This window comes from Cotesia typhae, unplaced genomic scaffold, assembly GCF_013202065.1.
Source record: "Cotesia typhae breed Kobodo isofemale line unplaced genomic scaffold, CoteBio_Ctyphae scaffold_121, whole genome shotgun sequence".
In the NCBI taxonomy this organism is placed as follows: Eukaryota; Metazoa; Arthropoda; class Insecta; order Hymenoptera; family Braconidae; genus Cotesia; species Cotesia typhae.
In genome coordinates this window covers 1,856,920-1,873,862 of record NW_027423773.1, presented here as the reverse complement: position 1 = coordinate 1,873,862, position 16,943 = coordinate 1,856,920, and the positions used below count along the sequence as shown (strand labels likewise).

The 16,943-nt window shown below is 25.5% G+C and overlaps 1 non-coding gene across 1 annotated transcript; it reads right to left on the bottom strand.

Moving 5' to 3' along the window:
* Positions 1 to 5,514: 5,514 nt before the first annotated feature.
* Positions 5,515 to 5,586, bottom strand: Trnae-uuc (transfer RNA glutamic acid (anticodon UUC)). Its single transcript has one exon. It is a non-coding gene; the product is annotated as a tRNA-Glu (tRNA).
* Between the last annotated feature and the right edge of the window lie 11,357 nt (positions 5,587 to 16,943).

The following is a 16,943-nucleotide window of genomic DNA, read 5'->3' as shown; positions in this document are numbered from 1 at the left end:
TTTTCCTCAGATGACACTACTTATATTAACATTTTCGATATTATTTTGCAAGTACTAGCTATCGCCTGACAGATAGCACAGCCAGTAATCTCTGAGAGACTTTTGCGTACTTAATATTTGAATTTTCAGAAATATCAGATTATAGTATTTTTTCAAAGTTTAAATTTAAGGAGGTCCTTTCGCCATCAATTTTAAATAAAAAATATTTATAAATCGCGACCTAAATTCCAAAAGGGCGTATTACAGCAGCCAGATAGGGTTTTATGCCAAAAGGGCGTAAAAAAAATTTTTTTTCGCCATTAAACTTAGAACTACTCAAAACGTAAAAATTTGGCAAAAAAAAATTTTCAACGTACAAATGGGCATATAAAAAAATATACGCCTTTTTGGCTTTAGAAAAAGTTTAGCCTAAAGCCAAAAGGGCGTATAAAAAAACTTTCAATTTTGCTCCGAAATATAAAATTTAACTCTAAAAAATAAATCCAGATGATTTAATATTGTTGAATTTCTTGCCTCTGACTCACCAACCATGTTAGATATCGCAACTGTTTTTTTTTTTTCTTTTTCAATTAAAATTATAAACAGAATTCGTATTAAAATTGTAATAAGGTAAAAAAGCCAGTTATTGACACTGGCCTAGTTGTTTGACACTTGCAATTTTATTCTAATTAAAAAAATCAAATGTTCTCAAAAAAGCAATTTTGTTAAAATTTATAATTCAAAAATTATATTTATTAATTTATTAGAGTTGATTTGTTTTTTTTTAATTAAAATAAAATTGCAAGTGTCAATAACTGGGTCTTTTACCTTAATAACCTTTAAAAATACCTATTTGTAATTTAATAATCAATATATATATATTTTAAATTATGCAGCAAAATTAGTAACATATAAATGACAATTCAAAGCAATCGGCAAAAAAAATGATGCGCCCTTTTGGCTTTAGGTCACTAAATTTTCAATGTCCTAAAGCTAAAAAGGCGTATAAGTTAAAACATACGCCTTTTTGGCTTTGGAAATTTATTTTTTTATTTTTAGAATTAGAAAGTGTTAATAAAGCGATTAGTAAAAAAAAAAAAAAAATTATACGCCCTTTTGGCGCTTTAGCGCCAAAAGGGCGTTTAAATTTATATGCGCTCTTTTGGCATTTGAGTCGCGACTAAAATTACACTAAAATTTTCTAATTTCATCGTTTACTTAATAAGTTTAGTCTGCAAAATTTTGATTTATTTTTTTTACAAAATCCAGTATTATATTCAACCATATTTTCATCCTGCAATTGAACCATTATGTCATTAATAACATAATTTTTTAAGCGTGTGCATAGAAAAATTATTAAACTCAATAAATTTACAATATCGTAATATTGTATATTATATACAATAATATTGTATAATATATTACCTTTCACAAATTTCTTAATTTTTTTTTTCGTAAACTGGATATTTAATTTAAAAGTTCAGCAGTAAAATTTTAAAGTGAAAAAATATTTGTCTTAATTAAAATACCAATTATTTCCCGAAACACCAGGTGAAACTCAATTCCGACTGATTCTAAATTTAAATCGCAAAGTAAATTTTAAGCATAAAAAATAAGATACCGTGAATTAAAGCTGTTAATCAGTATCAGCGAATTTCAACACGTGCCAGTTAATACATTATGTAAGTCCATGTATATTTATATATTTACACAAATACATCCGCGTATTTGCTTGTTATTTATTATTTATTATTTATTGAGCAAAGTGAATAGAATTATCGGTAAAAAAAAAAATAATGAGTATTTTTTTGTCACCTTAGAATAGAATTGTGATAGGCGGAGGTGCCATGAATAGTGTGCTTCAGCAGGGGCCGATACACCTATTGGCATGTGGCCTTGGTTAAACATGACCTTGCTTTATTTCAGGCACCCCTCGGCGAGTATGTAATGACGTCGCTTAGCTATACATGGATGTGAACTGTTTATATATATATATATATATATATATATATATATATATATATATATATATATATATATATATATATATATGTGTGTGTATGATAGAGACATGTGAGTGTTTCAACGTCTAATAGACTTGACAGTGGCCTCTAATACGACCGATACCTTGAACTCATCACAATACAAGCTTACAAAGCTAGGATTTATTAATAACTAGTTGCTGATCTTTTTCTAGAAAAACTTTGCATATTTTTATAACGTTTGCCAGTTGTTTGCTGATGATATTAATCAGATAGTCTTTATTGACTTGAAAGTCATTGGAGAATTATTATTAATTTTTATTGCACAAAATGACAAATTTAAAAAATTTCATTATTTTACAAGATGAAAGGTCGTCCCTTAATTATTGACATTTTTTAAAATATAAGCTCATACCGATATTACACTCATCAAGAGCTTTCATTTGAGTACCCACATGACATTTTTTATATATTTTATATATATGGTATTTGTGAAATATATAAATATATAAAATATATGAAAAATTCATGTGGGTACTCAAATGAAAGGTCTTGATAAGTATAACATCGGGATGAGCTTATATCTAAAAAATGTCATTAGTTTACACAGAAAGAAAAATTTCTTGACTAGAGAACAAAATTCTTGGTTCAAGAAAATTTTCGGGGGCTTGAAGGAAGACCGAAATTGTGTTGGCCGAAGTAAAAATTTTTCAAGAAATTATATTCTTGGTCGAAGTAATTTTTTCTTAATTCAAATTATCATAAATACTTGATACAATAAATTTTTATATTTGATCAAGATTTTTAAATAGTTTAGGGAAGCAGCGCCACCTACTTCAGCTGAGAAAAAAATTTTCTCACCTTGAGAAAATTTTTCTAGAGAATATTTGATACCCAATTTATATTATTTTAGCGAGCAATTATACATATTGAATGAAAAAAAATAATGAAATATTATTTCATCTTCCCATTTGACATGTTAATCAATAAAAATATTAATCAAAATTTACTTCTATCTTTATATTTAATTTTTTTGAGCAAGAGAGAAATTTTCTCAAGACAAGAAAATTTACTTCTATCAAGAATTAAATTTTTTGGAGCAAGAGGCTGAATTTTCTCAAAACAACAAGATTTTCTTGACTTAAATAAATTTTCTTGGATCAAGATACGTATTTCTTAAAGCAAGAGAATTAATTTTGTTCGAATAAGTGAAATGTCTTGTGTCAAAAAAAAATTATTTTCCCTCTATAATACGGTAAATTACATAATACAAACCGACATTATTTTTCAGTAAAGAATCAAAGATTTACTGCTATGTGCGTGACGCAAACTCGGACAAGGAGAAACCATTCTCGGAAAAATAGTAGGATTAAACAAGTTAATCTGTCGGGTCAAAAATTGTTCCGGGTAAATCTGGTATTGGTTTCGTTGAACTTGCTCTTTTAATGTAACAGGACATGGAAAATTTATCACTAATGAAATAGCCTTGGTTTTAGTTATTGTATAGTGGCTTAAAATTCTTCACGCAATAATTTATTCATACACTAAGAGTAAAAATTTATTTAAAAAAAAAAAACGCAAGTTGTTTACATGAAGTTGTCTTTTCCAAATTTTTTTGGATCAAGATGCGTATTTCTTAAAGCAAGACAATTAGTTTTATTGGAATAAGTGAAATTTCTTTTAGCAAAAAAAAATTTTTTTTCGCTCAAGAAAATAATTAGGAAGAAAAATATTTTCTTGGCTCAACATGATAAGAACAAGATTACACTGGATATTATCCTAGATTATACGGAGTGAAAAAAAATTTCAGATATTAGCTAGTATAATCCAGATTATACTGAGTATAATCCAGATTATAATGAATATAATCCAGATATCACTCAGTATAATCTAGATTATAATGAGTATAATCCATATTATAATGATTATAATCCAGATTATAATGATTATAATCCAGATATCACTGAGTATAATCTGGAATGATATCCAGTGTCATCTTGTTTTTTTCCGTGAAATGAATCTTTTTTTTTTGTGTAATAAAGTTTCAAGTAAATTTAACTTGATTCAAAATAATTTTTTAATAAACTTTTCCAAATAATTTTTTTTGTATTTCAAGAATTTTTCTCTTGATTCAATAAAATTTTTTTTAAACAAGAAATCATAAAATTTGATTAGAATTAGCGACAATTGAGTTGTTAATACAAAAACGGAAGTGACTTGTCAGCGGAGATAAATTTTGAAGTATTGAATTATTTTATCAATGTGCAACACTGTCCGCCTACCTATCTTCATCTTCATAGATGATATAGACTATCCTTCTTGCACCTATTAGCTTTAACTCGGTGCACATTGCACTGACACATCTTTAGCTTGACATACCCATACAGAGGTCCAATAAATACGTATAAATGGCAGTCGTTGTGTCTTTTATCGCGTTATTGTGCACTCTGATGCAACTGCATAGCGTCGGGACGCCGCGGTCAATGTCAAGGCCAAGGTTGCAGTGCTAAGTCCACCGTTTGCTTGCAATAAGGAGTTCGCGGTTACTTTCGATATCGCATTTACTGACAGATAAGAATAAAGCATAATTACGCGCGTCATATAAGTTATTGTAATGCAAACTGAGTTTAAAAAAATATAGTTGACTAGAAAATTTCAAGGATGTGCATAACTATTAATTGTCACACAATGTTATCTTTTTATCGGGGAATTAGACCTCCGCAAACAATCGTGTAATAGTATTGTAGATTATGCGATTATAATTTATTTGTTTTTTTCTATTTATACTAATGACATATTTCTGGGCATGACTTACTTTATTTTACGCATATTTAATGCTGATACATTGTATGGATCATTTATTATTTTGTATAATATTTAAGTCGAGTATTTATTCACGTTTATATCTTTCAATGTCATTAAATATATGAGATTTTAGCAGAGGGTCTATTGAAGGTCAGAACTCTTGGAACTAGAATAAATGTCAAATGAATATATAATGTGATCTTATATGTAAATAAAACTTGATTTTCTTTATGAATCAAAGAAACGATGCCAATTATTTATTCAATTTAAAAGGTGTTAGTATAATTTTATTAAATCTACAATGAGATAAAAAATTTCAGCAATTCTTTGTAATGAACAATTTATTTAATAATTTTTTAGTTAAAAAAATTTCAAAAATTAATTTTATTAACACTACAATGAGATAAAAAATTTATTTACAAAAAAATTCGGTAATTTTTTAATAATTTTTTGATTAAAAAATTTCAAGAATTAATTTTATTAATGCTACATTGAGACAAAAAAATTTATTTACAAAAAAAATCCGGCAATATTGTAATAAAAAATTTATTTAATAATTTTTTGATTCAAAAATTTCAAAAATTAATATTATTAACTCTACAATAAAATAAAAAATTTCAGCAATTTTTTGTAATGAAAAAATTAATTTTTTTTTATTTATTTAATAATTATTAAAAAAAAATTTTTTTGCATATAATTCTGAAATTTTAAATAAAAAAAATTGCCATTAAAAAAGGAAAAAAAGAATTTCCGATACCGGGAATCGAACCCGGATCTTCTGGGTGAAAGCCAGATATGCTAACCAGTACACCATATCGGAGATGTTGTCAAAGAATCGTTTAATAGAGTATACAAATATCCTTGGGGAGTAACTACCCCAATTTTCCCGCAAAAAATGAAAAATATTTTTTACCAGCAATAGAAAATTTGTTTCAGTTACTTTGAATGCAATTAAAAAAAAAGAAGACAATATATTAGGTTCCCAAAAACTTAGCATTATCTTAAGTACCCTATTTTCCCCCTCCTTTCCCTGTATTATGACTGTTTAATACAATTTAATGTGACAAGATCGGGAATTTGATTTTAAAGCCATAATAGAGCATACTCTTTGTGCATTTACGCTTAAGGACGTTCATGCGTAAATATAGTAGATAAAAATTAATATTTTTAAGTTTTGACAAGTTTACTCGTCTACATATCTTCCCTAAAAAAAATTAAAAACTCTTTATCGATAATTTAAAAAAGTTATTAACGATTAAAAAATAAAGTTTTAACATAGAGCTATATGAGAGAACATCCTTTTTTTTATATTTAAAATTATAATACTTATATTATTAAAGTAGATACCATAATAAATAATTCTTTAAAATATTATCCGAACAATGGAGTTTAATTAATTGGATTAAAAAACAATGGTGTTATCGAGCGTTTAAATGAATTATTTATTATTTTACTTGATATAATTAAAATTATTTTAGTTGATTTTTGACCGTACTGAAAACAACCACCTTTATACAGCTCCAGATTGCATCGTTAGAAATAACTGAATTGTCTAATTTAATAAACAATAAAGACGGACGTTAAATCAACGACTAATTAATATTTACTGATTTTTTAAAATAGATCCCTAAAAAATATTTCTGGTAAATAAAAAGAAAATTATAAATCATTATAAGATTATTGATATACTTAAAAATTTTTTCTTGAATTTTAGCTTGACAATATTTGAAAGATGATCATCAAAAAATCTATACTCCTTTTTTGATCGATCTAGTTATTATATAATGAGATTTTTGAATCAAGTGATGACAATAGACTCATCAATTAGTTATTAACAGTTCCACACGTAATTATCGAGTTCTATTCTTAATTGAATGAAATATTGATATATGTAATATCCTGTTATATCAAACTCAACTATCAGATGACCTCAACCCTCGAGCAGTTCGTAGAGGAGAGCAGACAATCTCAACGGAACGAGATATGCACCTGCACTACCTCAATAACAGAGTGATTCCTTCTCTGTTGAATTTTATATCATTAGTTTCCTCTTCTAGTGTATATGTAGCTACTGCGTAGCTTGCCCGTGACCGAAAGGGACCTTGGCCATGGCTCGGGAGCAGGCGTCGTGACGCAGGCGTCGAAACGCGCGCATCTCGCTCGATTCGAAACTCGACTTGTGTTGAACCTAGTGAGCATATATGCATCTATACACACTTTTGTCTGTCCATGTGTTTTTACGTCAACAATACGCTCTCTAGGTCCTCAGCCTTGACCTTATTTTCTCTTGCTCTCGCTGGCTGCAGGCTCCTTATGCACTTGGTATTGGCCCGGTCGAAGGTCGACGTGCACTTGAAACTATTAATTTAAACTCGACGATGAACCTCTAAACTTATCTTCGATTATTTGTATTAATGCCTCAATTCTCGCTTTATTTGCTAAATTTTTTTTTTTTTTATTCAATTTTTATAATTTTATTTATTTAATATTAATTAATTAATATTAGCAGGACTTCTCTAATTCGTTTGTATAAATTAGCATTGCTACCATTGAAGATATCAGAAAATTTTTTAAATTTTTAACGTATAAAAATTGTACCGGGTTGCGTTTAATTAATTAAATTTAAGAAAATTAATATGAATTTAATAGATTATTAAAAATTAAATTGATTGTAAATTTATAATATTTTTGATTTTTTTGTTGCTTGATTAACTAAAAAAAAAAAAAAAAAAAAATTTTCATATTTGAAAAAAAATTTTGAAAAAAATTAATTTAAATCAAAAAAGTAATTTTTCAAAGATTTTATTACCTCAAATAAAGGAAAATTATTAAATCAAGTAAAATTTATTAGTTTAAAAATTTTTTTACTCAAATCAAGAAAATCAAGTTCTTGATTCAAGTAAATTTTTTTTCTGTGGTCCAAAAGAATATTACACGAAAAAAAATTAAATTGAATCAAGAGAAAAATTTTTTAACCGAGAAAATAAGAGTGTCATTGTAAAAAAAATTGATATTTCATGTCGACGCCATTTTTACAGATTGAGAATTTAAAAAATTTTTTTATTTCAGTTCACTACAAGGGCTGGAATCATGTCAACCAGGGTGCACCGTTTTTTTTGTAGCCCCTACTTCACTGGCTTGTAATTTGTCAAATTTATCTTTTTTTTCAATTTTTTTTTATAATTTTGAAATGTCAATAGAATTCAAATTTGCGCGCGCATGAGTTTAGGATTTGCATATATTTTCATGCTTATGATATATTCGACCAATCACGTTACGAATAGTTTGTTCACGTGACATATTTTCATATTTTTCATCTAAATTATAAGAGTTGATAAACATCATATAAAAAAACGGATAATAAAAATGTTTGTCATTTTTTTTATGTTAGTTTGAAAAATGCCTAAAATTTAGGCTTCTATAAACCAGAATACCCCCTTAATTTTATCTCTAAATTACTTTTTATAAATATTTTGGCTCTACAATTGCAAAGAAAAGAATTAAAAAATAAAAAAATTCACACATTGAGATAATATTAATAATACCCGGTAACTGACATGCAAATAATTCAAATCTCATTACTTAGAAGCTACAATTTATAACTTACAGCAGCCTACAATAATCTAAATTTAATTTTGTTTACTCAAATATATCCGCTTATAATTTTATCACTGCAGTAATAATTTATAATTTACAATTTATGCACCGAGCAAATTAAAACTCAATTATAATGTCAGTCAATGCTAATTTTAAATCATGAAATGTATGTATTATTAAAAATTTATAATTAACTGTTTATATTTGATGGCAGTATTGAGTAGAGAGGAATATACATGCAGATATTAAATGACACAGGTGAATGTTTTGATACAATAAGGTTGATTTGACTTGCGAACAATTGATCGCAATATCAACAGTAATACAAATAATTTCCGCATTTTTTTTATGTTTATACGACACACGACATATGACACTCGTGATTATATTATGTATTCATATGTGAACGACATGTAAGGATATTTTTCAACATTTACATTCATGTGTCAATGCCAGAATTATATAACAATTCAATTATTTTTTTTACAATCTTTAGAATTTTTTAAATATTAGTTCGGTTATTTTTTGATAAATTAATTTTTTTTTTTTTATTAAAAATTATAAATGCAAAACTCAAAATTTTCACTATTTTTCAAGTTGTTTATTTTTTTTTTTAATATCTTGACTCGTAAAAAAAAAAAAAAAAAATTGAACAAAAAAATTTTTTTTAATTTTATGTTTCATTTTTATTACCTTTTTAAATTTTTAAAAATACTCCAAACTGATTTTTTTTGGGAGATAATTGGACTTGAAGAAAATTTGAATAATCGAAAATCGAAATTTATATTTCCGGATCTTTAAATGGCCATAATAATAACTCCTAAAATAATGGGTTTAAAAGCAATTCTGACGACTTTAAATTGTTCCTCGGGAAATTTTCTAAAATTAGTGAAATATTTATAATAAAAAATAAAAAAGTTCTTTTGCTTTAAATTATTAAAATTTTAGATAAAATTTACATTAAAAAAAAAATTTAAAAGCGAAAATTAATAATAATTAAAATTATTTTTTTTAGTGATTTTTTAGAGCTTTTTAAAAATTCAATGGGCTTATTATTTTACTATAATTTATTGATTTTATAATTAATATATTAATTAATTAGTATAAATAAATTGTTGTTTTTTCAATAAAAATAAAAAATAAAAAATAAATAAATAAATTAATTAATTAATATAAATAAAAATCTAATTTATTTTTTAATTGTTACCAAAAAAAAAAAAAAAAAAAAAAAAATTGTATAAAAAAATGAAGAAATAAAAATGAAAAATTATTATTAGCTGCAATACATAAAAGTATATTTTCCTGAAAAACAATAATTGTAAACGTGACGTCTTATCACCTTGGTCTGGGAAAACTCATTTGCCCTCTTTCTATTTTCCGTGTTCGCGTGGGTTGTGCATTCAAGCACACTAACCTTGAACTTCATCTCGCGATTCACTGACGTCATGGCAATCGACCTGATGTATACTAATATATATGTATATATTTATAAATTTATTAAATCATAAAATATACACTCACTTAAATATAAAGTATGACTAAAAAATAAAAGTAATAAGATATTATTTTTTGAATTTATTGCTAACTTTTTTTTATTACAAAATTGATACAAAATTTTTCTTATTTTTTTTAATGATACAGATGATCATTGTCGATTTTTTAATAAATTATATCCAAGTCATTTCCCATTTCAATCGTTACGAAAATGAGCAAGCGTTAAAATTTTTTTTTGTATTCGATAATGATAATTTAGGTGTATTAAAGAGCGTACAAAGTCGACTACTTGTATACGAGGTCTTATCTCAATGCTCGCACACAGAATCCATGCAATTCTGCTCGCGGAAAAAATTCTTAACATGGTCGTGATTGCCAAGGTCAACGTTCACGTAAATCGCCCACCTGATGACTTACGTCTCAATGGTCGTCATATCAAGGACGAACGGAGATTCAATTCAGCTATTAATTGCTCTATTACTACGAGAAATAACAACATCGATCAGTACGTTACATTTTGATCAATTAACACTTATGCATACACACACTTAGGGCATTTAATTTAATATAAAAAAACAAAAATCTATGACAATAAAAGTAATAATTTTTTAAAAATTCCGAACATTATATTATACACGGAAAGAAAAAAATTATTTTGTAATAAATAGACAAGAAATTTATTTGTAACAAATTTTTGAAAAAAAAATTGTGGGAAAAAAATTTATAAATTTATTTTGTAAAAAAATTTGTAAAAAATTGTTGAAAAAAATTGAGAAATTTATTTTATAAAAAATAAACAAGAAATTACATTGTAAAAAATTATTGAAAAAAAATCTAGAAATTTATTTTGTAAAAAATAGACAAAAAATTAATTTGTAAAAAATTAAAAAAAATAAATCTAGAAATTCATTTTGTAAAAAATAGAGAAAAAATTAATTTTTAAAAAATTGTTGAAAAAAAAATTTATAAATTGATTTTGTAAAAAATAGACAAAAAATTGATTTGTAAATAATTAAAAAAAAACAATTAATGAAAAAAAATTGTGAAAAAAAAATTTTAATCAAGTTTCAAATGTGAATTTTTAAGTTCTCAATTTTTTTACCCGCTTAAAAAAAAACTATTTAATTGAATTAACATTTATATGGATTTTAAGTTTGTAAAAAAATACATTGGTTCGTAAATAACGTTTTTTAAACGACCGTGGACCTGTCGATAATATTTTTGGAAAACATTGGAAAATTTACTAACACCATTAACCTCAGGTATCTGGTAAATAGCGAAGGCCGTAAGTTTATTTCCTTTTTTTATGATTCCCATTTCTCACGTAAATCATAAAAATGTACGGTGCACAAAAAAATGCTTGTAGTATTTTAAAGTGTGTACAAAAAAAATTCAATTTTTGTTGTAAGGCTAAATATTTTTTTGTATCTACAAGACTTTTATCAAGACCAAACGGAACACGACATCGTAAATTATATGTACAAGGTGGGCAAGAGGCAATTGCTTGGAAAAGTGTGGCATTACAAAAAAACATTACAAAAATTCTAAACATCTTTATTCACTGAAATCAGTAAATATCAACAAATGACAACTAAACCGTCTTCGATGGAGACTTTGTAAGGTCTTTTTTTCTTGCAATACGGAACTATGTATCCATGGTCAGATATTAAATATAATATTACATATTATGGATGCATAAAAAAAATTGAAAATAGTAGAATCTCTAAAAATGTCGAATTACTCTTTAATATTCCTCGAATTAATTAATAAATTATTATAAATTAGGTAAAAAGTAATTTTATAAAAAAATAAATGCAGCAAAAATTTAATATGAAATTGAGAGACTAGCTCATTAATATACAAAAAGAAAAAGGATCAATTAAACCAGGAAAGTGTAGGTTTTTTTGGAGCAAAAAGAAATTTTTTTTTGGCTCAAAATAATTTTATAAAATATTGTTTTAAGAAAAAGAAATATATTTACACAGCAAAAAATTTTGCTTAAAAAAAATTAAGTATTAAATATTTAACACAAAATTTTTTACAGTGTAAAATTTTTTATAATAAAAAAAATTTTTTTAAAAATAAAAAAAAAAATTTCTAAATATTTTAAGACCGCTTTAACACAAAAAGATGCCGGAATTTAACACTAAAATTTCAATGAATTATTGAATAATTGACATCTCATATCAATAAAATAATTAATGCTAATAAAGTAACATTGCGCAATATAAATTTCTTTTTCCATTCTCTTCAACCTTGGTAGAGCCATAAGCAGCATAAAGCTCGATGTTATAACTCGTGGCGCGATCTTGTCACCAAGCAATTATGCAAGCATTTTGGCAGTGAAATGCTTCAATCGCAAATAATACTTCCTTTTCACGTATAGACCGAAGGTCATTCTATTGTACATGTCCTTCTTTGGAATAAAACAAAGGGGTATCTAAGGCTAGACGGAAGAACGGAGCTAAATAGGACATAGAACCACCAAGAATAAATATTTCCGTCGCTACAATACTATATATCTATTCAACTAAAAAATAGAGACTTCGAAACAAAATTTTTTTTTTCAATTGAAAAAAAAAAATAGAAATTGAAAAAATACCATTCTGAGATTTTCAGGATATTTGTAGAAAATGTCAGAGTTTCATATGAAAAAAAGAAAAAAGAAATTAAAAATGTTTATCATCGAAAAATTCGGAGTTTTTTCGGAAAATCTAAAAAATAACGATGAAAATAGGTTTGAATAATTTTTTTCTATTTTTTCCCAAAAAGAACATTTAATAAAAAAAATTTTGAAAAAAAAAAACGTCCCAATAAGTCAATTTTTGAAAAAGTTATGGCAATTTAAGCCACACCGTCCATAATCTACTGAATTTTAAATTTTTTCAAAATGTAAAGCAAAATTTGAAAAAATTTCCTCGAATTTTTTTTATCACAAACCGACTGTATATCACTGTTTTATGTCACATATTAATGATCAATAAATTAGGAAAAAAAAAAAAATTATTTGTATAAATTTAAATTTTGTTCTATAATAGGATTGATGATTAATACGAGGGATTTTATTGAATATGTAAAATAAAAAAAAAAATGTTTGGTAAAACGATTAGTTGAGACGAATAGCTTCCTGGAGCGCTTGTGAATTTAAACTGGTGTTCAAGGCCTAGTTCCGCTTTTAGGCGTTATTAATAGATACTTGCTTATATGCGAATCACGCGGTTTATAATTCACAGCGGCGATTGTGATGTACTTGAACCTAACATTATTAAAATACAGTATAGAAGATGGTCAAAACGTTAAACGTTATTGAAGTCACTTTTGATGAACAAAGAATTCTTAATACTAGGGTAGTAATTCTTCATGATTGTAATTTCCGGTTAATCATTGTCAATTGAATTTAAATTGATTAATTTTACGTATTGAATATTAAAAGTTGTTAATACTTTTTACGATAAATCAAAATGTGTGTACTTCTAAGGTGTGTACTCGAAAAATTATACAAGTACTAGTACAAGGAGAAAAAAATGAGTGATATTGCAATGAGAAATTAATTTGTAAAAAATTTTATTTATTAACTGAAGAAATAAAAAATTTTCTTATTCTTAACTTGCGAATTTTAATCCAAAATAATTTTTTACTAAATTTAGAAAAATTTTTTTCAACAAAAAAAAAATTATTATTTCTTCAGCTAAAAAATACAATTTTGAACAAATTAATTTAATTATTGACATTTTCAAAGATATAAGCTCATCTCGATGTTACACTCATCAAGAGCTTTTATTTGAATACCCACATGACATTTTTTATATATTTTATATATATGGTATTTGTGAAATATATAAATATATAAAATATATGAAAAATTCATGTGGGTACTTAAATGAAAGGTCTTGATAAGTGTAACATCGGGATGAGCTTATATCTAAAAAAATGTCATTAGTTTACTCAGAAAGAAAAATTTCTTAACTGGAGAACAAAATTCTTGGTTCAAGAAAATTTTATGGTGCCTGAAGGAAGACCGAAGTTGTGTTGGCTGAAGGAAAAATTTTTCTTGAAATTCTATTATTGGTCGAAGTAATTTTTTTCTTAATTCAAATTATCATAAATACTTGATATAATAAATTTTCATATTTGATCAAGATTTTTAGATACTTTAGGGAAGCAGCGCCACCTACTTCAGCTGAGAAAAAAATTTTCTCACCTTGAGAAAATTTTTCTAGAGAATATTTGATACCCAATTCATATTATTTTAGCGAGCAATTATACATATTGAATGAAAAAAAATGATGAAATATTATTTCATCTTCCCATTTGACATGTTAATCAATAAAAATATTAATCAAAATTTACTTTTATCTTTATATTTAATTTTTTTGAGCAAGAGAGAAATTTTCTCAAGACAAAAAAATTTACTTCTATCAAGAACTAAATTTTCTTGGATCAAGATACGTATTTCTTAATGCAAGAAAATTAATTTTGTTGGAATAAGTCAAATTTCTTGTCAAAAAAAATTTTTTTTTTCGCTCAAGAAAATAATTAGGAAGAAAAATATTTTCTTGGCTCAAGTGAATCTTTTTTTCTGTGTATAATTATTTTAAAAGAAGATTAAATTATTGAAAAGCAATTAAAATGCATGCTCGATTTATTTACCCCAATATTTTTGACGCCTTCTGAGAACGCATTGGAAAACAAATTAGGGTGAATATAAATTTAATAATACATAACAAAGAATAATATTTCTCTAGTACGCTCTTCAAACTAGCTATTTATTTACATTTTCCTCAAAACATTAAGCTTACCCTATTTATCACTAGAAACAGCTTGTAAATCAGTTTTAGACATAACTTTTTGAAAATTTTAGGCATTTAAATTTTACGAATAAAGAGTTATGCATTTGTCGGTTAAAATAAAGAAAACAATAGCGAAAATGTTACGAATTTACGATGTGACGCTCTGAACTACTTTTACCGATTCTATTGTGTAGAATCTTTGAGAAAGGAGCATGATGAGTAACGAGCTAATATTTTACCTGATTCTTTTAACAAAACTTGACAATTGACCCCTTCTATATCTGTATTTATTTATTGTCAGGTTCTATGGGCTCGAGACTCTAGACACTCTCGACCAGACTCACTACCATCTTTAGAAAGTGGCAAAAGTTACAGTGAGAGTGGCCGCACGTGAAATCGCAAGTATACCACCACGTTAGTTACGTTTTTTTTTTTTTTTTTTTTTTCACCCGGAAAAAATTATCTTCAGGAGGTCTAGCCTGGATTTCTAAAGCTATAATCGACTCTAGCCGTAAAGTGAAAACTTAAGAATTTTTCTTTTGTTACACTACCCTCATTGCTCATTACTTCCGACAACAAAACCATACTTTAAAAATTCCTCGAGAGAATGTTAAATGACCTTTTCAATTTAACCGTAACAGGAATTTGTAAAACTCCGGGAGTTACGTAAATAAAAAATTATTTTTTACCAGTATGGGAATTTATTATTTTCTATAAAAAATATCTTTTTAATGCTTTTAAAGCTCTTTGGAAAATCAACAGAATTTAAATTTTTTTAAGGAGTCACACTGGTACTTCCATTTTTTTTTTTTATAATAAAATTTAGTAAAAGTTACTAAATAATTTAGTAATAAATCTTTAATTACTAAATATTTAGTAAAAATTATTAAAGCTAATTTATTTTCACCAAATAAATATTTAGTAGTATTTAACAAATTATTTATTGCTACTCAATAAATCGTTTGTTGGTATTAAAGAAATTTATTTTTTTAAATAATTAAAATAAATAAATCAACTAAAGCTATCATGTTAAATTTTTTCTATTCTAATTTATATCCAGTTATTTGCAAATTTATATTCTGTTAGATTTAATTACTAAAATCCTTGTTTTGATATAAAATTGAGATGAAATGTATATGGCATCAATTTATTAGTGATGTGATTGGTCGAATATATCATAAGCATGAAAATATATGCAAACTCTATATTTAGGCGCGCACTTGCGCGCGCAAATTCAAATTCTAGTGTATTAAATAGTAGTCGCAGAGGACCTATGATGTCATAGCGACTTTAAATAAACTTATTACAAAAAAAAATTAAGTAAAAAAATATGGTATAAATTTCACTGAAAAATGACATATAAGTCATTTGGAAGTATGTGTGTTATTTTTCAGCTAAAAAGTAAAATTCGTTAAAATTTTCGATCACTTAATTTTTTTCAAAAATAAATTTTTTTTCTTTGAAAACTTTTCTAAAACATATTACTAATTTATTTTTGAACTAAGATAAGAAAGCCTTCGAAAATTTTTTATCATTTCTGTTTTCACTGAAATGAAGAAATAATTTTTTTTTTTTTTTTTTTTTTTTTTTTTTTTTTTAATGTAGACATGATAATTAAAAAAAAAAAAATTATAGGTTGGCTAAAATGAGTCATACATTGTTTTTATATGACTGTTTCAGTAATTTCGTAAACTATTTAATCAGTACGAGAATTGAATTAATTATTCAAGTAATTAAAAAAAAATATGTTCTATTGATTAAATTTTTAGACCATAAAAATTTTATTTACATATTTCTGACAATACGAGATGTCATGTATTTTTTGATCTCTTTATTAGTGCTTATTATTTATGATGATTCAATAATTAAACAGACGTGTTTTAGACTATAAAGTTGAGCTCATGGTTATAATTATAATTATTTTAATCATAAGAAAGGTTCAGTTGTCACCAGATTTATTGCAATATTAGCTGTCTTTTAGTTTTTTTACTGAATGTTTTTTTTTTTTTTTTTTTTTTTCAATTAAAATTATAAACAGAATTCGTATTAAAATTTTAATAAGGTAAAAGAGCCAGTTATTGACACTGGCCTAGTTGTTTGACACTTGCAATTTTATTCTAATTAAAAAAATCAAATGTTCTCAAAAAAGCAATTTTCTTAAAATTTATAATTCAAAAATTATATTTATTAATTTATTAGAGTTGATTTGTTTTTTTTTTTTAATTAAAATAAAATTGCAAGTGTCAATAACTGGGTCTTTTACCTTAATAACCTTTAAAAATACCTATTTGTAATT